This window comes from Acinonyx jubatus, chromosome C1, assembly GCF_027475565.1.
Source record: "Acinonyx jubatus isolate Ajub_Pintada_27869175 chromosome C1, VMU_Ajub_asm_v1.0, whole genome shotgun sequence".
Taxonomy (NCBI): domain Eukaryota; kingdom Metazoa; phylum Chordata; class Mammalia; order Carnivora; family Felidae; genus Acinonyx; species Acinonyx jubatus.
Window position 1 is genome coordinate 183,420,000 of NC_069381.1, and position 25,873 is coordinate 183,445,872.

General features: G+C 40.1%; 1 pseudogene; it reads left to right on the forward strand.

Annotated features, from left to right (window-relative positions):
- Positions 1 to 25,873, forward strand: part of LOC128314101 (aldehyde oxidase-like) — a 73,580-nt pseudogene that overhangs the window by 27,647 nt on the left and 20,060 nt on the right.

Sequence of the window (25,873 nt, forward strand, 5' to 3'; positions counted from 1 at the left end):
TGGTTCCCAGATGGTCCCCATACAGGGCAAAAAAGAAACCAGTGGAAGAGGCAGGCCACTCCAGATTGATAGGTAGTGGTTTTCATAAGCAAGGTAACTTAATGGGCTTGTCTTGGGCAGCCACAAGTCTGGTAGATGTCTGCGCCCATCTGCCAGAGTCTTAAAAGTTTGTAGGTATTGATGCCTTAACTGGGTTCAGTCACATGTGCCATCCAGATGGTCTATACCACACCTCACTCTCCTAAGGCTCCATCCTTGAAACAATTCCTAGTGTGGAAACTACTTTCCAAGGACAGGGAAAGAGTGAGGAGCCTCCATTTTCCTGGGTCAAGTGCAAGGATCAACTGGTGGTCACATCCTGTCAGTGACCTCCTCCAACACTGGGGTCAGCAGGCCAACTCTGACAAATGCATTTTCTTGCTGAAGCCTTTGTTAACTGCTGCACTGCACATGTGAAGGGTTATTTGTTGTGTGTCTGGCTCTGTGCTAGGCAGGAGGAGGAAAATGAATGAAAGGAGAGGACCTGGTGCCTGTGCTCCCTATTGTAGGTGTTCTGTGTTGGTCAGCTTGTCTGTGCCGTGGTCGCAGATTCAGAAGTTCAGGCAAAGTGAGCGGCCAAGTGAGTGAAGATTGTCTACCAATATTTGGAACCACTGATCCTGACAATCAAGGTAATGAGTTCAGGGCTAGTGCCAGAAGAGCACATTTCAGTGGGGTTGGCTACAGTAACAGGAAAGAAAATCCGACTCATAGTGGTGTCCAAAACACCGGGGCTTTATTGGCTTCAGACTGAATCAGTGTCAGCAAAGAACCTGATTTTGTGCCTTTCCTCTCTGCTGCCCACAGTCCAGGCCTTATCCCTGTGGTCACAGGATGGCAGCCAGGTGTTTTCCGTCCATGTCCAGGGTGCAAGAGAGAGCACCATTGTCCCAGTGTTCCATGTACAAGTCCTGAGATCTAGCCTTATCAGGCCATTTAGGTCACATGTCCATCTCTGAATGAATGATTGACCTGTTGGTTACTGCTGGGGGTTAGATTTACTTGAAGTGCAAGGGCTGCCGGGGGAGCGATGAAGATGGAAACAGAAATCTGATCGCTGAAGGGGGCAGGTGAGAGGAATGCTGCCTGGGAAGCCAGCATCCAAGACAGTGGACATGCCTTGTGGCCCTGAGTTCACCTTCACCCCAAGTCTTTCAGGTGTGTGCAGGAATCAGCAAGATGCTCTTCAAAGCAAATAGTGGAGACACTATTTTTAAGTTCTTTAGTGCATATCTTAAATGAGTATTGAGAAATAATAGATCCTATGATGCCTGCAGGTATTTTGGCAACTTAAACAAATTGGAGTATTGCATTTTCTATCCTGTTTTTTAGAAAGGAGTTAGAAATTTACAAAGATTATAAGACTCACCTCCATGAAATGATAAGGTGTTCTTCTACGTCCATTTCATTGGTTCTTATAATTTACTAAATAATGAAAGCATGCAAGTAGGGAAGGCAGCATGAATAGATTAGATTCAGCTCAGACAGATGCATGGATGTGGAAATACATTATCTTTACAACAGAAGGAATCAGTTATTCTCTAGGTGACTAGGATGCCCTGTGGCAGAGAAAGAGAAACTGATGTGGCTGAGATTAGTGTTTCCAGAAGAACTTGCTTTGTGTGTGTTTCCTGTCATGCTGCTTTACTCCTAGGAACATACAGTCTGTTTCTGGACAATGTGTTCAGTGTTTTAAAATTAAACTTAGGTGGCTCAGTCGGTTAAGCATCTGACTCTTGATTTCCGCTCAGGCGATGACTTCACGGTTCATGAGTTTGAGCCCCATGTTGGGCTCTGTGCTGTCAGCTCAGAGCCTGCTTGAGATTCTCTCTCTCTCTCTCTCTCTCTCTCTCTCTCTCTCTCTGCCCCTCCCCCACTTGCTCTCTCTCTCTGCTCTCTCTGCCCCCCCACTTGCTCTCTCTGCCCCTCCCCTGTGCGCTCTTGCGCGCGCGCGCTCTCTCTCTCTCAAAATAAATAATAAACTTAAAATTTTTTTTTAAATAAAATCGTGTCAAGAAGACAGACATACAGAAGTTAAGTTGCAGTCAAGGAGTGATAAGGCCTCCCAGATTTTCCTGGCAGTTTAAAATTGAAGCATTCTCTTCCCTTCTTAGTCCGGTGTTGACTGCTGTGCTTGCCTCCTTTATATATATATACGTATATATATATATATATACGTATATATATATACACATACGTATATATATACACATATATATGTATACACACACACACACACACACACACACACATTTATTCCCCAGAACTTGGTTTAGAGTCACTTCTGAATAAGAAATTATTTCTTGGGGTGCCTGGGTGGCTCAGTTAGTTGAGTGTCCAACTTCAGCTCAGGTCATGATTTCATGGTTGGTGGGTTGGAGCCCCACCTCGGGCTCTGTGCTGACAGCTCAGAGCCTGGAGCCTCCTTCAGATTCTGTGTCTCCCTCTCTCTCTGCCCCTCCCCCACTTGCACTCTGTCTCTCTCTCTCTCAAAAATAAGAAAAATTAAAAAAATTTTTTAAAGAAATTACTTCTTAATTACTTCTTAATAAGAGATTATTTACATGATGTTTCATCAAAATTTTGTTGACAATCCTTTGCCCAGTTACCAGTAGCTAAATATCTTCCCTTCCCTGTCCCTACCTTCCAGCCAAATAAAGTTCCAAACAAGCAGATACCTCTCTCCCTGCCCTCCCTCACTCCAACTGGCAGATCCCCAGTTGTTTGCCAGAGAATACCAGCATCAAACACCAAACTCTGACACTGTGAAGAAGAGCTGCCTCATGTTTTTATCAGAGGTCAAGCTCTCCGAGGTCAATTAACTGGATCAGAGTGGATTTAATCAAAATATTTAGTGGGAAATATTCCCAGCTCCCTATATATCATATTTTTTATCATTTTTTTGACAAGAACAATTTCGGAAATTGTCTCAAAGTTGCTCAAAGAGTAAGCAGCAAGTGAAGTGGAAAAAAATTAAACTTAAAAAAAATAGGATTTATAAAACTTCTGTTTTCAACCTAGAATATCTGAATCTTAGATTAATAAGAAAATCATATAAATTCATTATGGAAGGAAGTGTGGTATCAATCTAAATTAGATAAAAGTAAATATATCTCTGTCTCTAACACTGAGGTTTGATCAAGCTTATGCTTTTTAGAGGGTTTAATAGTTTTAATGGGAAAACTCCATCAAAACTCTTGGCTTAAGGGGTCAGGCTGATGACCATGGTGAAAAAAAAAAATATGCTCCCACCCAGAATCTCCTATCAATCATCATGATCAACAACATGACCATAGCTAACACTTCTACAGAGTTCACTATAGAGTTATACAGGTCAAAGCAGGTTTTATACATTAACTCACTAAATGCTCACCACAGTCCTATGAGGAAAAACTATTATCCTCATTCTGATGAGGAAATGAGAAGACAGGTCATACAGATGGTCACGTAGCCAGACAGTACTAGAAGCAATTAACAAACCCTCTATGGAAGAACCCGGGTCCCATGGTGGTAAAAACAAATGAACCCACTTTTGAATGGAGGAAATGACAGAATCACAGTACAGCAGCCCTCCAGAGTATGTTGCTAGGTCTAAACATCTCCTAGTGGCCAGGGAGAAACAGAGTTAGGATAATTCCCAACTGCTAGCAGGCTGGAATTTCATGGATGGACAATAATCCATGCTAGATAATGTTGGCAGGAGCTGGCATGTCACATTTGCCAGTGGACACAGGGATTACAGCAAAGTAAACTCCTGGAATAGATAAGAAAACAAGTCTAGATTATTATAGCTACATTCCTGATTATGTGTACCCACCACTGTTCCCCTTCACTGGGCGCCCAGTGGAAGTCAATGGGAGTCCATGTATAAGTGGATTGGCGGTACTTAGACTGAGCTTGTAATGGAATCTCACTTCCAGGGCTGGAGATCCCAGGTGCTCTATTGCCCTGTGCAAATGCTGTGTGGGGCTGGCAGGCAGATCCACCATGATCCTTATCACTGGATGTCTTCAGCTAGCACTTATTGAGCACTTATTATATGCCACGTAAGCTCTTTACATGCTTCATTTTATCCACACCACAACTGTTGGAGCTGTGTGCCCAAGTATATCTCCATTTTATAGATGAGGCTCAGAGAGAAGAAATAATAGGCCCACAGTCAAATAGGTAGTAAATGGAAGGGCCCCTGGGTGGCTCAGTTGGTTAAGTATCCAACTTCACCTCAGGTCATGGTCTTGGCAGTTCATGAGTTCGAGCCTCACTTTGGGCTCTGTGCTGACAGCTCAGAGCCTGGAGCCTGCTAAGGATTCTGTGTCTCCCTCTCTCTCTGCGCCTCCCCTGCTCACACTCTGTCTCTTTCTCTCTCTTTCTCTCATTCACTCAAAAATAAACATTAAAAAATTTTTTGAAAACAGGTAGTAAATGGAGAAAATGGACGTAATTCTGACTGGGTCCAAAGTCTGTGCTCTAAACCCATGTGCTGTGTGGCCCTGGATGCATAAAATGGGTTGTAGAATGAATGGTACAGTCTTTCTGGAAAATATTATTTCCATTTTGGGACCACCTTTTGTGCTGGGGTTTTTTTCTGAACATGCTGTTTCTTTTGTCTCGATGGGCACACTTGTATTTATTCTGTGAGGAGCCGCTCTGAAGGCTGGCTCTTAACTCAGGTCACTAGGATCATACTGAGTGAAAATGCATGGGATTCCAGAGCAGGAGAAATGCTGCCCCAACTCAGGCGATGCCCCACCGGGGGTGGCTGCTGCCACAGGGCTGGATCTCTTGCCCAGGGAGCCTCACTTTTCTGCTCTTTCCAGCAACTCCAGAAAGGAAACTGGAAAAGTTGATGAAGCATTTAGAGTGGTTGATAAAATTCTAGAAGCTAAAGCTATCTGAAAAAAGTGATGAGACGGGAAGCAGCCCTGGAAGCTTTCTAAACATGGCTAGTTTCTTGCTACTTTTACCTTTTAGAAACCATATAGAAATCAGCCTAGGTGGATGTTGCTTCTCACGAACAGGCATTTCATTCACATGCGCATTTCCCTCTGTCTCGTGTGTGTGTGTGTGTGTGTGTGTGTGTGTGTGTGTGTGTGTGTAGAGCCCAGCAGGGAGGCAAAGTGGGAGGCACGACCCCCTATACTGTGCACTGACTGCCTGCCTTGTCATGGCTCCAGTTGTTCCAGGATGTTGTCTCTTTTTCTGTTCACGACCACCCTGAAGATTGGAAAACTGAGGCTCAGAGTGCTTATGGAGCATGAACACAGCCATACAGCAGCTGCTAAGTGACAAAGCTGGTCATCAAATTGATGCTTTTCTTAGGATTTCCAAAGCCTGTGTTTCTTTCTCTTCCATCCTTTCTCTCTCTGACTTCTCTCCATTCCTTCCAGAATTCCTTCCTTCCTTTAGGTACATATGTAATTCAAATGAAATTTCCCTCTTACAAAATAGTTGATTTGAATTTTCCAGTAATCTATTTTGAAATAATTTAAAATTTACAGAAAGGTTGCAGAAACATTAAGAAACCCCCAGTTATTCTTTATCAAGATTTACCAGTTATTAACACTTTACTACACTTTTCTTTATCATTCTCTCTCTTTCTGTACACACACACATTTTTTCCAAGTCATTTGAGAGTAAGTTACGTGCTTGTTTATACCTAAATACCTAAAGCATCTATCTCCTAAGAGTAAGAATATATCTTACATAAACAGTTATCAAAATCAGAACATTAACATCAACACAATACTATTAATCAACAGACCTTATTCAAATTTTGCCACTTGTCTCAGTCATGTCCTTTATAGCAAAAAAATAAATGTACCATCGGTCTTAAATAACACATATTTTCCCCACTATGCTCTCCTGTCATCCATGCTAGAAAGCATCCTTAACGCCTGCCATGCAGGATTGGATTTACAGAGATGTGTTGCTGGGTAGGTATGGGCTTTCTGTGCCGCATCTCAGGGCAGAGAAGAACTCATTTAGCATTGTCTGTCTTTAAGTGAATTCCCAGGATATAGGCCTCTAGTGCGTGTTTGGAACTACCATCTCATAATTTTTCTCTCCATCCCTGATCCCAAGTTCAGGAGGAGTCCTAAGACTAACCATCCCTGAGTGTATAGCCAGAGCTCTGTCAGCTGTAATCAGTCCAACCACTTGAGGTCAAAGCCCATCATGTTTCTTAATTCCATAGCTGTATTAAATCTGAACATGGTCACAGGCTGCCTGGATAATGTCACCTGGAAGCTATAGAAAAGTCCCCTTGCACCATCACCCAGCCTTACTAGCTGTGTGACTCGGCAAAGCCCATCTCCTTGCTTTAAAATTATATATAAATAAAATAATACTGATCTCAAAGATCCATTGTGAAGATTCTAAGACATAACACAAGCATGCTTGGCATAGAGCTTGGCACGTAATATGAGATCCATAACTGTAAGGGGTAATTACTACTAGGTTTAGATGTTTTTGTCATTCTCCAGACAGTGTTGTCTGCTACAGAACTAACACACTGGCAGGCACCCCCGGTGTTTCCCAGTATGAGACATTTGTGGGACCTGCCTGGAGATTTCTGTGCCCCCTTTATGGAATTCTGGAGTTGGAGGGTTCAGGGTAGCACAGGAATGTCTTTTGACAAGTTTTCATAGTGCTCCAGGTGATGCTTAGGGTCAGTAAAATGTGGCAAACACTTGAAGGATAGGTCTGCTTTTTGGGAGAAGAGGAGAAAGCATCTTTAGCATAAAGTGATGATGGTGTGAGCATCTTGGAAATATCTGTGTTTAAGAGGATTCCTCCCTTTGTGCCATTGTATGTTCTTGCCTCCATTCCTGTCATATGTGTTTTTGGGTGAATTCAATTATTGTTCTTTCCCTTGACATCTTCTTTAGCTATTTTATTCAGTTAAGTAATGTATTCAGTCCGTCTTTTACTTGAATTTTAATTTGTATCCTACTCCTTACCCTATTTATAAATATAAAAGTGATACAGGATGCTTTAAAAGGAGTATTTATACTACTTTTAAGTATTCGTCCTCTTAACTCAGTAGTTTGAGGTATTTTTTTTCTTACTATGCAGTTGTCATTTGGATTAAGAATTTTTGGCCACTAGGGGCGCCTGGGTGGCTCAGTTGGGTAAGCATCAGACTTCAGCTCAGGTCATGATCTCATGGTCTGTGGGTTTGGGTTCAAGTTCCGCATCAGGCTTTGTGCTAACAGTTCAGAGCCTGGAGCCTGCTTCAGATTCTGTGTCTTCCTCTCTCTGCCTCTCCCCCACTCATGGTCTGTCTCTCTCCATCTCTTAAAAATGAATAAAGGTTAAAAAAAAGTTAAAGAATTTTTGGCCATGTATTTCAATGAGTGGTAACTGGAGGTAATAGTTGTAACAGCACCTTTTTTGCTCCCAAACAAATATTTAAAAGATAAAATATGTGGAACACTATATCAAGTCTTTGTTCTTGAAGGGAGTGATATTATTGTTTTTTTTCCACTGTTAAAAAATATGTCAACCCTTCGTAACCCTGATGTCACAGCACTTGAGGGGCATTAAAAACCCCCCATTCATAAAGAGACAGCGGAGGCTGGGAGGCAGGTGACTGAGCAGGTATCAAACTGATCTAATTTCCCAGCTCTGAAGTTAACATCCCTCTCTACAGGATGCCACTTCTTATTTCCCTCTGAAATTCCATTAGCTGGGATGGGCTTTCCACTGGAGAGCACAGAAGACAATCTGTACAATAGGATTTGCAAGAGATCTAGGAGCTCTGAAACCTAGATTATCTTCCCCACATCCTGTTCTACTGGGCATAATACAGATAGACTCCTTCATATCCAAATGGCTTTTCAGTCTTTAAGGGCCTCTTATTAAAATGGAAATATGCCTGGAGGAATCCCTCCTAAACCCATAGTGGGATAACATTTTATGTTGGGGATTAGTTGATCAAATTAGTTGAGAAAAACACCTAGGGAGGCAGAGAGGGAGGGCACCATGGGAGGAGGGCTGCAGGGTGGGCGATGAATGTTAACAGTATTCTAAAACTTTTCTGCTTTACAGGTGTAGCAGAAACAGCTCTGTCCAATACTTTTTAGCTTTTTATTTTTTTAATGTTTATTTTATTTTTGAGAGAGCGAAATGGAGAGTGCACACATGAGAGAGAGAGAGCATGAGCATGAGTGCACAAGCGGGAGGGAGAGAGAGAGAGAAAGAAACAGAGGATCTGAAGCAGGCTCCATGCTGACAGCAGAGAGCGATGAGGGGCTTGAACTCTCAAACTGCAAGATCATGACCTGGGCCAAAGTCAGACGCTTAACCAACTGAGCCACCCAGGCACCCCTAGCTTTTTATTTTTTAAGTGAAGTTGGTGTTTAACAAAACAAATTCTGAGTGGATAGGTCAGAACTCTAATATTGCAAGAATTTGAGCCCACTGACTGGATTTTTCAATGTACAGTCTTTGATAAAAGTTTAAATAAAATTGAGATTTGAGTTTTTGACATTTTAATCTTTAATGTTTTATAAATAAAACATAATCTCATTTTTATGTATTTTTTCTTTACTTAGATTTGGGGTAAGATAGGAAATCCAGACTCCAATACAAAAGATTTCCTTGGGAATCTCCCTTAAACAATCTGCAAATCACTGTTATTGGATAAATTTTTAATTTGTTAAAGTTCTGCCTTCTGCCTAACATAATGGCTAGCCATTATTATATTCTGGTTTTTTCTCTGTTTAATTTTGTCTCCCATCTTCCAATTTGATATATCTGATCTTTTTGTTTAGTTTTCTTGGTGGTAGTTCTAGGTGTAAATTTTACATATACATATGTATATATGAAACATTATATCTGGCAGCAACATTTTATCAGTTTACATCTAAAAATCTTACATTTCATAACATCATTTTACTCTCATTTATAGTAGTCTTAAGAAATTTCCTCTTTATACATTGTGTACCACATAAAGCAAGGTTATAATTTTGCTTCAAATGCAATTTATAAAATTCAAGAGAAGAAAGCTAATTGTGTTTACCTGTATTTGTTGTCTTTCCATTGTTCTCCCTCCTTCCTGATGTTCCAAGATTCCTTAAAAAAAAAAAATCACTTCTTGGGGCACCTGGGTGGCTCAGTCAGTTAAGTGTCCAACTTCAGCTCAGGTCTTATCTCACTGTTTGTGAGTTCGAGCCCTACATTGGGCTCCGTGCTGACAGCTCAGAGCCTGGAGCCTGCTTCAGATTCTGTGTCTCCCTCTCTCTCTGTCCCTCCCCCATTCTCACTCTGTGTGTCTCTCTCTCTCAAAAATAAATAAACATTAACAAATTTTTTTAAATCATTTTTGTCTGCTTCAAAAACTGTTCTTAGCTGTTATTAGGACATGTCTGTTTAAGACAAATTAATTTTCCTTCATCTAAGAATGTCTTGATTTCTTTTTCATTCTTGAACAATATTTTCACTAGGTATAGATTTCTGAGTTTATAGGTCTTTTAGCAGTTGAAGAAAGATGTACCATTTCCACTGGCCTCCATGGTCTCTAATGAGAAATCTGCCTTTTGAAGTATTTTCTCCTATAGATGAGATACTGTTTTTCTCTGTCCGCTTTCAAGATATTTTCTTGTTTTTACTTTTCAGAAGTTTGACTCTGATGTATCTCGGCATGGATTTCTTTGGATTTATCATATTTTAAAATATTCACTCAGCTTCTTGAATCTATAGGTTTGTGCCTTTTGCCAAGTTTAGGACATTTTCAACCATTATTTCTTCAAATATTTGACGTCAGTGACCCAAATGTTCAATCTTTTATTATAGTTATACACGTTCCTGAAGCTCTGCTCATTATCGTTTCAGTCTGTTTTCTTTCTGATGTTCAGAGTAGGCAGTTTCTTTTATTCTATATTCTTGGTCACTGATTATTTGCTCTGTTGTCTCTATTCTGTTGTTGAGCTTTTCCATTGAGCCTCTTAAATTTGGGTTGTTGTATTTCTTAGCTCTAAAATTTCCATTTGGCCCTTTTTATATCTTCTCTTTCTTTGCTGAAATTTTCCATTTTCCCATTTGTTTTAAGTGTTTATGTAAATGCTCACTGAAGCATTTTTATTACGACTGCTTTAAAATCCTTGTCAGATTATTCCAACATCTGTGTCATCTCAGTGTTGGCATCACTTGATTGTCTTTTCTCATTCAAGTTGAGTTCTTGGTATAATAAGTGATTTTCAGTTGTATTCTGGACACTTGAGTATTATGTTGTAAGACTCTGGATCTTATGTGAATCTTCTATTTTACAGAACACCTCTGACCCTGTGTTGGTAGGAAAAAGGGGGTTGCCCTGTTATTGCTGGGTGAAGGGTGGAAGTCCTGATTCCTTATATGGTTTCCACCGACACCACCACAACACAGGGTTTGGGGCATCCCATTACAGCCTGACAAGGGTGGATGTCTAGATTTTGCATTCAACTTTTTCAGATAGGGATGGGGCCACGTTTTTTTTTTTGTTTGTTTGTTTTCTGTAGTGTTTTGCTAGAGTAGAGTGGTTATTGTATAAAAGTTTTCTTGCTAGGTTTCCCATCTCTTGGTCCTTTGGCTGGAGAAAGTAGGCTTTTCTTGGGGCTTTTCTTTCTGTCTTTTCATATTGAAATTTTGGGATTGCTGGCTTCTCTGGCACCAACTCTGTGATATGTGAAGCAAACAACAACAACAAAGAACATGAACTCACTGAACTCACCATGTGTCTTTCCTTGGGTTCCAGAGTTCCTAAGGGTCTGCCTTCTTCTCTCTACATTTTAGAGTCTTCTTCTCTATTTCTTTTATATATAAATAAAGAAGGCTGTTAGCTGTACTTAGGACGAAGAACCAAGAGAAGTACATCTAGTCCATCTCATCTTGGACCAGAAATCTCCTTGCCATCACATTTTGACTGACTCTAGAATGTCACACACCTTTTTCTAGGGCTCTGTGACCTGCCGTATTGGCAGACCTAACAGATACCCCTATAGAACCGTACTTTAAATCTGCAGATATAATGAAGCTAAGTGTTGTTTATGGCCCTTAACTGTGTAGCCTGCTGTTTCTCCATAATGGAATAACAACTGGGGAATGCTACCTGTTCTAGCTGAAAGCCTTCTTGACTCGGGTGTACTTTCCTATAACAGGTGAAATACGTATGGGATGTTAAGGACACTTTTATATGGAATCCCAAAGCATGCTTGTTGTTCCCAAAGGAGGGGATCAAGAAATTGATGTCTGTGTTTCTACAGTTTTCTACAGTTTCCCAAATACATACAGGTAATAATGGGGCCATTGTGGAAGGGATGTGGTTAAAGGTTTCTGCTGGCTAAATACACCTGAGCAATTAGAGACCCCAAAAAAGTCTTAAGGAACTGAAAGAATTTGGAGTACTAACAGCCCTGTCCATTTGGGTATTAATAACTGCATCATTTCAAAGCTTTTAAGAGAGTATTATGAAATTCTGGGCTTTTTGTTTATGGATCTGTAACTCCAGAACCAGTTATGGAGGCAGTAGGTCTCTTTTGCTATACTCTTGGCATTGGTAAGAATACAAAAGAGAAAAGAGGAAGGCCTGCCCTCCAAAGCTTATAAGTACCTAACTCACATGAAGCAGTTAGGAAATGGTATTGGACAGAATGCAACTGAGTACTAAATCATCTAAGTCAGAGTTTACACAGAAGGAATAAGAGTAGAAAGAATAGAGTGTTTGCTGAGAGCTAGAATCATCCAGAAAGTCCATGAAGATGAAGTCTTAAGTTTGGATTTGCAGTGAGAATGAGGTTTGTCTAGATGGTGAAAAGAGAGGCCAATTCTAGGCAATTCTACACCAAAATAAAATGCCACTCACTCACTCATTCCTTCTGTAAACATGTATTGCCTGTGTCCTATATACCAGGCAGCATGCATGTAAGAAAGGAGGAATGGCACAAAGACTGCCCAAGCTGGAATAAAGGATGCATTTAGGAGTGGCTAGTTTAAGTATCAGGGTAAAAGCAAGGGGAACAAAGCAAAAGGGTTGACTTAGTAGGTCATACACACCAGTGTTATTACCAGAGCAGGTGGGCATGTGGGAATGTGGGGAAAGAGGCCTTTTAGGAGCTAGAACATTAAGAAGGGTCAAGTGAGCCCCACTCCAGTCCTGTCTGCTCCTCACTCCCTGTGTGATATTGGGCCCATCACTTCATCCTTCTTGGCTCCTCATATACAAACATGAGTTGTTACGATTAAAAGACCTCCAAACATTAGAATGGCAAGGTAGAGCAAGACCTGCACCCAGGGAAGACCCGCTGGCCAACTTTACCAGTAATTCAAATGGGAGTTGAGAAATGTGTCCAGTGGAGAAAGCAGAATGTGGGGAAAAGATCCAGGCTGAGAGAGGTTTGCAAGGGCATGAAATCTTGCTGCTTCAGGAAACCTATCCCATGCGTTTAGTAGGTAAAGGATACTTCGGGTATGGTTCATGGGGAAAATTTTCAAAAATTTATTGACACAATCAACAAAAGAAAGCCAGAGTAGCCATACTTATATCAGACAGTCTAGACTTTAAAATAAAGACTGTATCAAGAGATGCAGAAGGGCATTATATCATAATCAAGGGGTCTATCCACCAAGAAGACCTAACAATGTAAGCATTTATGCGCCAAATGTGGCAGCACCCAAATATATAAATCAATTAATTACAAACATAAAGAAACTCATCGATAGTAATACCATAATAGTAGGAGACTTCAATACCCCACTCACAGCAATGGACAGACCATCTAGTCAAAAAATCAAAAAGGAAACAATGGCTTTGAATGACACACTGGACCAGATATACTTAACAGATATATTTAGAACATTTTATCCTAAAGCAGCAGAATATACATTCTTCTCCAGTGCACATGGAACCTTCTCCAGAATAGACCATATACTGAGACACAAATCAGCCCTAAGTAAGTACAAAAAGATCGAGATCATACCATGCATATTTTCAGACCACAACGCTGTGAAACTCAAAATCAACCACAAGAAAAAATTTAGAAAGGTAACAAATACTTGGAGACTGAAGAACATCCTACTAAAGAATGAATGGGCTAACCAATAAGTTAAAGAAGAAATTAAAAAGTATATGGAAGTCAATGAAAATGATAACACCACAACCCAAAACCTCTGGGACACAGAAAAGGCAGTCATAAGAGGAAAGTATATAGCAATCCAGGCCTTCCTAAAGAAGGAAGAAAGATCTTAGATACACAACCTAACCTTACGCCTTAAGGAGCTGGAAAAAGAACAGCAAATAAAACCCAAAGACAGGAAATAACAAAGATTAGAGCAGAAATTAATGCTATCGAAACAAACAAACAAAAATACCCCAAAAAACAGTAGAACAGATCAGAAGCTGGTTCTTTGAAAGAATTAACAAAATTGAGAAACCACTAGCCAGTTTGATCAAGAAGAGAAAGGAAAGGACCCAAATAAATAAAATCAAGAATGAAAGAGGAGAGATCACAACCAACACAGCAGAAACAAAAACAACAATAAGAGAATATTGAGCAATTCTATGCCAATAAAATGGGTAATCTGGAAGAAATGGACAAATTCCTAGAAACATATACACTACAAAAACTGAAACAGGAAGAAATGGAAAATTTGAACAGACCCATAACCAGTAAGGAAATCGAATTAGTAATCAAAAATCTGTCAAAAAACAGGAGTCCAGGGCCAGATGGCTTTTCAGGGGAATTCTACCAAACATTTAAGGAAGAGTGAACACCTATTCCCTTGAAGGTGTTCCAAAAAATAGAAATGGAAGGAAAAGTTCCAAACTCTTTCTATGAAGCCAGCATTACTTGATTCTACAACCAGAGACCCCACTAAAAAGAACTATAGACCAATTTCCCTGATGAACATGGATGCAAAAATCCTCAACAAGATATTAGCCAACCACCTCCAACAATACATTAAAAAAATTATTCACCACGACCAAATGGGATTTATAGCTGGGATGCAGGGCTGGTTCAGTGTCCACAAAACAACGTGATTCATCACATCAATAAAAGAAAGGACAAGAACCATCTGATCCTCCCAATAGATGCAGAGAAAGCATTTGACAAAATACAGCATCCTTTCTTGATAAAAACCCTCAAGAAAGTAGGGATAGAAGGAGCATACCTTGAGATTACAAAAGCCATATATGAATGACCCAATGCTAATATCATCCTCCATGGGGAAAAACTGAGAGCTTTCCCCCTAAGGTCAAGAACAAGACAGGGATGTCCACTCTTGCCACTGTTATTCAACATAGTATTGGAAGTCTTAGCCTCTGCAATCAGACAACACAGAGAAATAAAAGGCATCCAAATCAGCCAGGAGGAGGTCAAACTTTCACTCTTCGCATGATGACATGATACTCTATATGGAAAACCCAAAAGATTCCACCAAAAACTGCTAGCATTGATTCATGAATTCAGCTAAGTTGCAGGATTATAAAATCAATGCACAGAAATTGGTTGCATTCCTATACACCAACAACGAAGCGACAGAAAGAGAAATCAAGGAATCTATCCCATTTACAGTTGCACCAAAAACCATAAAATACCTAGGAATAAATCTAACCAAAGAGGTGAAAAATCTATACACTGAGAACTATAGAAAGCTTATGAAAGAAATTGAAGACGACACAAAAAAATGGAAAAAGATTCCATGCTTCTGGATAGAAAGAACAAATATTGTTAAAATGTCGATACTCCCCAAAGCAATCCACATATTCAATGCAATCCCTATATAAATAACACCAGCATTTTTCACAGAGCTAGAACAAATAATCCTAAAATTTGTATGGAACAAGAAAAGACCCCAAATAGCCAAAGCAATCTTGAAAAAAAACCAAAGCAGGAGGCATCACAATCCCGGACTTCAAGCTATATTACAAAGCTGTAATCATCAAGACAGTATGGTACTGGCACAAGAAGAGACACTCAGATCAATGGAAGTGAATAGAGAACCCAGAAATGGACCCACAAACGTATGGCCAACTAATCTTTGACAAAGCAGGAAAGAATATCCAATGGAATAAAGACAGCCTCTTCAGCAAGTGGTGCCGGGAGAACTGGACAACGACATGCAGAAGAATGAACCTGGACCACTTTCTTACACCATACACAAAAATAAACTCAAAATGGATGAAAGACCTAAATGTAAGACAGGAAGCCATTAAAATCCTTGAGGAGAAAGCAGGCAAAAGCCTCTTTGATCTTGGCCGCAGCAAATTCTTACTCAACACGTCTCTGGAGGCAAGGGAAACAAAAGCAAAAATGAACTCATCAAAATAAAAAGCTTCTGCCCAGAGAAAGAAACAACCAGCAAAACTAAAAGGCAACTGATAGAATGGGAGAAGATATTTGCAAACGACATGTCAGATAAAGGGTTAGTATCCAAAATCTATAAAGAACTTATCAAACTCAACACCCCAAAAACAAATAATCCAGTGAAGAAATGGGCAAAAGACACGAATAGACCCTTCTCCAAAGAAGACATCCAGATGGCCACCCAACACATGAAAAAATGCTCAACATCACTCATCATCAGGGCAATACAAATCAAAACCACAGTAATATACCACTTCACACCAGTCAGAATGGCCAACATTAACAAGTCAGGCAACAACAGATGTTGGCGAGGATGCGGAGAAAGGGGAACCCTTTCACACTGCTGGTAGGAATGCAAGCTGGTGCAGCCGCTCTTGAAAACAGTATGGAGGTTACTCAAAAAACTAAAAATAGAACTACCCTATGACCCAGCAATTGCACTACTAGGCATTTATCCACGGGATAGAGGTGTGCTGTTTCGAAAGGACACATGCACCTCCATGTTTATAGCAGCACTATCAACAATAGCCAAAGTATGGAAAGAGCCCAAATGTCCATGGATGGATGAATGGATAAAGAAGACGTGGGATATATATACAATGGAGTATTACTCGGCAATCAAGAAGAATGAAATTTTGCCATTTGCAACTATGTGGATGGAACTGGAGGGTATTATGCTAAGTGAAATTAGAGAAGGACAAAAATCATATGACTTCACTCATATGAGGACTTTAAGAGACAAAACGGATGAACATAAGGGAAGGGAAACAAAAATAATATAAAAACAGGGAGGGGGACAAAACAGAAGTGACTCGTAAATATGGAGAACAAACTGAGGGTTACAGGAGGGGTCGTTGGAAGGGGGATGGGCTAAATGGGTAAGGGGCACTAAGGAATCGACTCCTGAAATCATTGTTGCACTATATGCTAACTAATTTGGATGTAAATTTTTAGAAATTAAAAATAAAATTAAAATTTATTGACACAAAAATATCACATTTCTATTGAAGGGACTGCTTAATGATAGCTAAATACTACTGAGATCAGTTGTGGATGTATGCTTAGGTTATTGGAAATTATCCCGTTATTTAGTGTAACCACACAGTTTCTGTAATGTGTACAACATTTTGGAATCAAAACATGTTAATGCTACCCGTCTCCCTTGCTGCAGGTGGATCAGATTAATAGGAACTGTTATCATTCACGGGACATAGTTGCTGTGACCTTGAAGCTCCTAGCTAACAAGGTCATGTGTCATGCAAAGAGTGGTGGTGGGATGTTTGAGGGGAAGACCAATAAAACCGGCATCATGGCAGCCATCACCACATTTGCTGCCAACAAGTAAGTGGAAAAAATCTGCTAAATAGACAAAAAATAAAAGGAAGTCATGCTGTACATTCTCAATGTTGGGGTTAAGGAGGAAGAATTTGGGTCAAGATTATTTAAAATCACAAATAATACACAAATACATACAGCTGCCAGCTTATTACAACTTTTTAATCTTATATTGTCATACCAGATACTAGGAACTGAAATGAGAATCAGTTACTGAAAAGAATGAAAGCCAGAGTAAAAATACCTGAAGAATAGACAAAAACAAGTCCTAAATGGATGGTGGTTACATGTCCTTAGCACCTGTATATATATATAGATCAATTTAACCTTTTGAAAAAAGTTCAATCTTTTATGTATGTATTAAATATGCACTATATATATACATATTTATGATCTTTTACATATATTTCTCTATAATAGTTTGTATATTATATATGATATATATTAAATATATAAATATATGTACTTATACATATATTTTCTTGATTTAAATGAAGACTTTGCTTTTGTTATGCTTACCTTTATTTATATTACCATTTCCTTTAAAGATCTCAAAACATTACCATAGGAAATAGTCTTTGGAGCAGGCACATGTAGAAGGCTTAATTTCTTTGCTGAATAGTATGAGTCAGTTCTTGTATCCCATGAAGCAAAAGGACCTTGATTCCCAACCTGTCCTTTCAGAGAGCACTTGGTAATCAGACATCACCCTAGTTCCTCCATTTGTTACCAGCCTATAATGTGGCTTGGGACGGCTTGCCTATAGCAGATTTCCATTGTGATAACCACGGGAAATACTCCCAAGCAAAACCCTAAAGCCTCTGGCACCCAAGACTCTCCCCCACATAAGTAATGTATGCCAGGCATTGTGCGCTGACCCAAGGGGAGGCCACAGTGTATGCCTGAGATCAGGACAGCCTGGGTTCAGTAGTTCTATTGTTCTGTAATGTGTGTGGATGTCACTCCAGCTCTCACGGAGAGTTATATAATCCCCAGATGGTACCTGCTTGGTAAAGAGTTTACCACTCTTTCCTTTTTTCTGCTTTAGACATGGTCGTGCCGTCAATTGCATTGTGGAGCGAGAAGACATGTTAATAACTGGAGGCCACCACCCTTACCTTGGAAAGTACAAAGTGAGTAGAAGAAAAGCGGGGATGGAAAATATTTATGTTATAAAGATAACATGGCATAATTGCAAAGGGTAGCACTTGGCTGCTCTCTCATGGGGACTAACAGTGAGCAAATCAACAAACCGTGCTTCTATTTAACTTCCCATTCCTTGTGCTGAATGATTACTAGCTGGTTCACATCTGCTTTGCTCAAAGATGTGCTTTGAGCTACGTACTTTTCAGTATGTAAAAAAACACTAACTGGTATTGGCTGGTACAGAAGAGTAACTGGAAAATACGTAAGTATATATACATCTATTAAAGTAGATCTGATAGCTGTACTACTTCCACATACTTTAAAAATAGGATAATTCCCAATAGGGTTCTGTGAAATTGCAATTATTTGCCAACAGGTTCCTCATTTTTCAGGATATCAAGGGTATTTTTATAAAATTGTCTCAGAAATTCTTAGAAAAATTTCTATAGCAGAAAATAATTATTCTTTTGCTTTCTAAGAAATAATTTAACTTGTCAGAGTGGGTTAACTTCCATAACAAACAACTAAAAACTTCTGGGGCTTAATCCTGTATTGTGTGATTTCTTCGTCAAGTAACAGCCCAGTATAATCAGTAGGGGTTACAGGGAAGAGAAGAGGAGAGGACTCTGCTCCGAAAAATCATTCAGGGACTTAAACGTAGTACCACCATCATCCCCTCGGACTGAATTGTCCAATATGGAGGTCACAGGGCTCATATGGCTATTTAAGTGTAAATTTAAATTAAATAAATTAAATAAAACAAAAAATTCAGTTCCACAGTGGCATTAGCTATATTTCAAGTGCTCAATAACTACATGTGGCCAGTGACTGCCATATTGAACATGTAGATATAGAACATTGCTATCATCACAGAAAGTTCTATTTCATAGCACTCAGAGAGGATTCTAAGTCCTCCACTGGGTCTTCTGAAGAGGGCAGAACACAAGGGGAGAGGGAGAACATGGACTGTTATGTGGGAGGTGTTTTAGGCACCTGGTGTGTAAGTGTGGACCTTGCTTCTATTCATGTTATTAGCCAGAATTTTGCCACCTAACTACAAGGGTGGCTGGGCAATGTAGTCAGATTCTGTGTGCCCAGGATAAAAGACAATAGCATTTGTTGAACACAGCATCATCTCCACCACAACTGGTGTACCTACGTACATATTTTTAGGAGACAATGGATGTATTTATTTCAACTCACACTCTCTATTTTGAATTTGGCGTCGTTTAACAACGATTTATTAGAGTGATCTTTGTTCTGACAGAGATTACATTTTGGAGGTTGAGGGGGAAATAAAACTTACACATATGAAGTCATTATGAAAACATACTAATCTCAGGTTAAAAGATGAGATACACATAGTAAAACTATGAGGAGAGATGAACATGAGTTACAGTATGTACAGGAGGCATCTTAGATAAGGTGAAACATAAATGGCCTTCAAGAATAGATGGGCAGAAGGGGTGCCTGGGTGGCTCAGTCAGTTAAGCATCCACCTTGGCTCATATCATGATGTTATGGTTCGTGAGTTTGAGCCCTACCCTGGGCTCTGTGCTGACAACATGGAGCCTGCTTGGGATTTTCTCTCTCTCCTCTCTCTGCCCCTTCCATGCTCACGCACTCTGTCTCAAATAAATACACTTAAAAAAATCTATTAAAAAATAATTAAAAAAGAATAGATGGGCAGAAAGAAGGCATATGGGTGATGGGAATAGCAAAAGCAAAAATGCAGAGGTAGGATAAACATAGCATGATTGATACGGGTGGCCATGAGGAGAGAAGGGGAATTAGAACACACGATGATTACTGAAAAGTAGTGGAAAATAAGATTGGTTAGGTTAAGTGATGCCAGACAGAGAGGAGCCTAGAGTTTCAAGTTGAAACTTGATCTTATAAGAAGGAGTAAGACGGCGTAGATCTTTGATCAGTCGTGTCATAACCAAACATAGGTGCGTTGGGGAGGGTAATAGGATAGCAGTGGGCAGGATGGCCTGGGGAGGAGAGAGGATGGAGGCAGACTGACCATCAGAAGGCAGCTGATGCGTTCAGACATGAAGTAGTTGGGGGTCTGAGCTGTGATAGTAAGATGTAGAAGAAGTGAGTCCAGGAGCCACTGTAGTATAAAATAAAATAGTTGGTGACAAACTTGGCAAAATACAGGGGAGAATAAAACCACAAACGTGACTCGGAAGTTTCTAGCAGAAAAAGCGAGGTTGGAAGGAGGAACCAATCTGGAGGAACAATGATGAGCTTGTTCATATAAATACAGAACATTTAAGTACAAATGTCCTGCACCAATATGGAACTTTATGAAACGGGCTGGTTATAGTTATAGAGGCCAAAAGCATAGTGGTGATGATAATTATGAGAAAATAATGTTTTCTAATATAGAGTGAGGACAGGAGATGATATCAATAACACCTATAATAGTAATATTAATAATTTGTATTTAGAACATTTGCTGTGTTTCAGTCACTCACCTATAATTTTTCCATGCATTACCTTATTTATTGCCATTTCACAGATAGATTCTATAGCTAGCCTAGCTAGCATCACAGGGCTAGTTAAGTGGCAGAGCCGGGACCCAAAATTAAACTGCTGGAATTCATAGACTTTGCCCTTGACTACTACTTAGGTTTGAATTTGGTTCTTTTCAACAGAAATCACAAAGTGAACTCTAATAAGTTCAGAGATATTGAAGCAGAATGCAGATAGAAAGCAGGGATATTGAACATGTAGTTTTTTTTAAATGTTTATTTATTTTTAAGAGAGAGAAAGAGAGAGCACATGAACAGGGGAGGGGCACAGAGACAGGGAGAGAGACAATCCCAAGCTGAAGGAGTGGAGCCTGATGCAGGGCTCAAACTCACAAACCGTGAGATCATGACCTGAACAGAAACCAAAAGTCGGACACCCAAGCACACCTGGGTACATATTAATAGCAAAGATTTTTATGTAAAAGACCTCCAGCAGCACTAAATGCTGCTGAGAGTTTTTGTCGAATTGGGCCCTCTGAGAAACGTGCTGAATCCATTATGAGCAGGTCACCAGATTTGGAGATTAGGTTAGGTGGCTTCAGGGGAGAAGGTTCAGGTAGAAATGTGGAGCCAGAATTCAAGGAGTTGGGGCAAGAATAGGAGGTTAAGAAGTATGCAGTTGACTCGCATTAGGAGGAAAGAAAAGGACTGGTTGAACAGTAGTCATGAATTGCATAGGAGGAGTCTTTGTTTTGCTTTTATATCTTTCTCTACCCTTCTTTTTTTCCTTTATTATTATTTTTAGTTGTAGCAAAATACATACAACATACAATTTGCTATCTTAGCCATGTTTAAGTGTACAGGTCAGTGTCATTAAGTATATTCACTTTGTTGTTCAACCATCACCGCCAGCCATCTCTGGAATTCTTTTCATCTTGTAAAACTGAAACTCGGCACCCACTAAGCAAGATGTCCCCATTTCTTCCTCCCCCAGTGGCCCCATAGAAACCACCATCCTACTTGCTAGGAATTTGACTACACTAGGTACCTGATAGAAATGGAATCAAACAGTATTTATCCTTTTGTGACTGGCTTGTTTCACTTAACATAATCTCCTCAAAGTTCATCCATATTATAGCATGTGTTAGAATTTCTTGCCTTATTAAGGCTGAATAATATTCTATTGTATGTGTCACATTTTATTTATCCATTCATCCATTGATGGACACTTGGATTGCTTCCACACCTTGGCTATTGTGTGTGACTAATGTTGCTATGAACATAGATGTACAAATAGCTCTTCAAGACCAGGCTTTCAAGGCACCTGGGTGGCTCAGTTAGTTAAGGGTCTGACTTCAGACCATGATCTCATGGTCCGTGGGTTCGAGCCCTGTGTTGGGCTCTGTGCTGACAGCTCAGAGCCTGCTTCAGATTATGATGCTTCCCTCTCTCTTTGCCCTTCCCCTGCTTGCGTTCTGTCTCTGTCTCTCGAAAATGAATAAACGTTAAAAATAAAAATAAAAAAATATAAAAGACTGTGCTTTCTATGCTTTTGATTAAATACCCAAAAATGGGATTGCTGCATCATATTATATTTCTATGTTTAATTATTTGAGAACTGCCATACTGTTTTCCACAGCAGCTTCACTCCTTCACATTCCCACCAGCAATGCACAATGGTTCCAATTTCACCATATACTCACCTACACTTACTACTTTCTGTTACTGGTTGGTTGGTTGTTGTTGGTTTTTTTTATAGTAGCCATTCTACTGGATGTGAGGTGGTATCTTATGATTTTGATTTGCATTTCCCTAAAGACTAGTGATGTTGAGCATCATTTCATGTGTTTATTGGATATTTGAATATTTGGAGAAATGTTTCTTCAAATCCTTTACCCACTTTTTAATCAAGTTTTTTTATTGTTGTTGAGTTGTAAGAATTCATATACATGCTGGATATTAATGCTTTATTAGATATATGATTTGAAAATTTTTCTCCCATTCTCTGGTCTGCCTTTTCACTCTATTGATTGTGTCCTTTGATACATGGAAGTTTTAAATTTTGATGTAGTCTGATTTATCTATTTTTTTTTCTTTTGTTGCCTGTGCTTTTGGTGTCATATCCAAGAAATCATTGCCAAACCCAGTGTCGTGAAATTTTTTATCTATGTAAGGATTCACAAGTGACAAAATAAAATATAGAGAAACATGGTCCCCAACACTAGTATTAAAGGTCAGTTTTCTCTTATGGGGAGCCTGGGTGGCTCAGTCGGTTGAGCGTCCGACTTCAGCTTAGGTCATGATCTCACACTCCATGAGTTTGAGCCCTGCGTCGGGCTCTGTGCTGACAACTCAGAGCCTGGAGCCTGCTTCAGATTCTGTGTCTCCCTCTCTCTCTGCCCCTCCCCTGCTCGTGTTCTGTCTCTGTCTCAAAAATAAATAAAAACATTAAAGCATTTTTTTAAAAAGTCAGTTCTCTTTTCCTAGGCTGGCTTCATGAATGTTGGCAGAATGTTGGCCTTGGATATGGAGTATTATAGCAATGGAGGTGCCTCCCTGGATGAATTATTATTTGTAAGTGCTTTAAGAAGCAAGTTTACATTCTGGAAAGTCTTAGATAAAATTATATAATTCAGAAAATGTTTAATAGTTAAGGAATATTTTAATAAATAAATAAAGACCCACATTCCAGGGATAGCCATATATTACTTACTGGCACCCCCAGAATAAGTCCAGAGTTGCTAAATCTGTGTCTGTGTATTATCTGCATCTTTCCCATACTTAGATTTCTTTTCCCAAATGCAAGCATTAGACCTCAACCACAGCTCTATTGATATTCTGGACGGGATAATTCTTTGTTGTGGGGCTGTCCTGTGCATTGTGGTATCTTAAGCAGTATTCTTGGCCTCTACCCACTAGATGTCAGTGGCACAGCTGCCCTCTGGTGTTAACAACCAAAAGTATCTCTAGAGGTTACCAGGGAAGAGAGAGGACAAAATTGCCTCTGGTTGAGAACCAATGCACTAGGCCAAATACCAAAACACTTTTTTCATGTTTTCCAGGATATTTTATTCATTACATTCTGTAGACCCAGTATTTAAAGCCTATGAATGCTTCAGTGTCTTTGGCAAATGTCTGAAACCTAAAAAAAAAAATGCATTAGCTCTAAAGCATAACCAGCCTTCCATCCAACACACTTCTGCGTGGCTTTGGCTTTCCTCAGGCACAGCTGATCAGTGAGTCTTGGATCACTGAAGTTGCAGCCAGCTGTGGTTTGGCTCCTGAGAAGGTAATGCTACCTAGTCTCTCTTCCACAAGACCTCAAGCTCCAGAGCAAGGAGAACAATTGGGTGTCATTCAGGTTGAGGAGTTTGAGATTCAGAGGGGCTAAGTGATTTGCTGGAAGTAACACAGCTAACTACTTAAGACAGAGCCAGGACTCCAAAGTTCAGTGATCCTTGTCTTTCTCAGGCTCTTTCCTAAAAATCCTGGAGACAGAGGATATTGAGGAGGGAGCTTTGGATTCCAGCTCATTCAGTGAGCAGTCTCCTTTGGTTGAGGACATTACTGCTGCCAACAAGTCCTGTCAAACCCTTCTTTTTCCTACTTCCTTTAACATCCCAGGCAGGTGTCATGAAGTTTTAGTCATTCAATTACTAAAATGGTTTCCTTTCCATTTTTAAGGTCTGGGTCCCAGTTTCTGTTCCCTTCCCTCTGCCTCTTCCACTCAGAATCCTGGAGTGGAGTTAGACTGGGGAGATACAGTGTGCTTTCTTTTACCCCTTCCCTGTTCTGTGCCTTCTGCTGTGCTGTTGGGGCAGAGAGGGAAGGGAGGACCAGAGGAGACAGCCTCTTCCCAGCAAGCTCTCATCCTTTCTTTGCTTAGATGTAGCCACTTTTCAAGTATGTTTCTGAGGGTTCAATTTCTGCTAGCTCTCTCAGAAATCAATAGTTCCCTGTGAGAGTTCGTTAAATCAACAACTGACCCTCAGCTGGCACCTCATGTGGCATTTCCTGATGCCTCTTTGCCCCATGCTGCCACAAACCTTGGAAAGCCCCATCCCCAAGTTCATCTGACTTTCTATTCAATATTAGAATCTGTGGCCATAGACAGGAGCCAGTTTCTTTATGTTTCTTGAACTTGTGGGGGTCCCTGCCCTTCCCTTCTGGCCATCTCATCACAGCCTCCCTCCCAGATGTTCTGTTGGACTGGTGGCATTAGATAATGATCTCCCTCCATCCTTGGGGAAGTTGGAGGAGAGAACAGCCACCCTTAAAAACACTGCCTCCCCCAAAATGGTACAGCTTACTAATTTCTAACATTTCCCTTATAATGATATGGGAACTTCTTTAGGGGTGTCGGGAGAGTGTATGTCTGTAATAGCACCTGTCAGCTTGGGAGGTCACTGGCAAGAACAGCTGAGAGTTTTCTCAACTGAGAATATGATGTATTTGGCATTTTTTGTTCTCTGCCAGGGGCATTAGTCACTGATTCTGAGAATGTAGAAAGAATTCTACTCTTGGCTCAGACATCCTGAGATAGAATCTTAATTTGTTCTTCATCTTAGTTATTGGTTATGTATAAACAAGCTTTCGTACTTTCCTTTTTGGAAATGAGTGGTCTTGTGACAGCATCTGAATAATTCAAGTTGTGTAGATCATGTCCTGGAAGTTAAAATCAGGATTACCTTTCAACAGATATTCACAAGTGCAACTAGAATTAGGAGTCTCCTGTGTACTTGGACTGTACTGAGTTATATCAGGAAAGGATACCTTCCCTTGAACTCACACCAGAGCAGCATAGAAGGCATGTAAGTGCTAACATATTTGAGAGAATCTCCAAATAGAGGAGAAATTATGTGCGGGGAAGGGCTTCAAAAAGGAGTAAGAGGAACTCAGTTTGAGCCTGATGGGATGAGTAGAGCTTGACTAGGATGACAGTGAATGGAAGAGACTATGTCTGTTGCCCTATTTTAATCTCCTTTTCTTTTATAGGTCCGAATGATGAACATGTACAGGAAGTTGATCAAACAAGAGATTAATGCCAAGGCCCTGATTCAGTGTTGGAAAGAATGTATGTCCGTGTCTTCCTTCTCTCTGAGGAAAGCAGCCATGGAAAAATTCAATTCAGAGACTTATTGGAAGAAAAAAGGGCTGGCTGTGGTCCCCCTGAAGTTTTCTGTCAGCTTTGGCTCAGTCGCTGCTGGTCAGGTCAGTTCTCCAAACAGACAAATCAAAAGGTGTTGGGGAAGCTTTCTATTAAGTTGGATTAGCCATGTGGTTGCAATGCCTGTTTGTTAACCTTCACCAAAGTTGTGCTTAGTCAAGCCACCTTTTCTCCAGAGAAGATAAAGGCTCTTTGCAGGATTCCCCAGGGTTAGTAACAAGCATTCTTGTTGGGAAGTCAGGAGACCTAGTGCCTTCTTTTGGCTGTGGCATTAAGCAACTGAGTCAACTCGCTCTGAGCCCAGATCACTCTAGTATAAAGTAAGACAGTGGGTCAGATGAATGCCAAGACTCCAGCTACTCTAT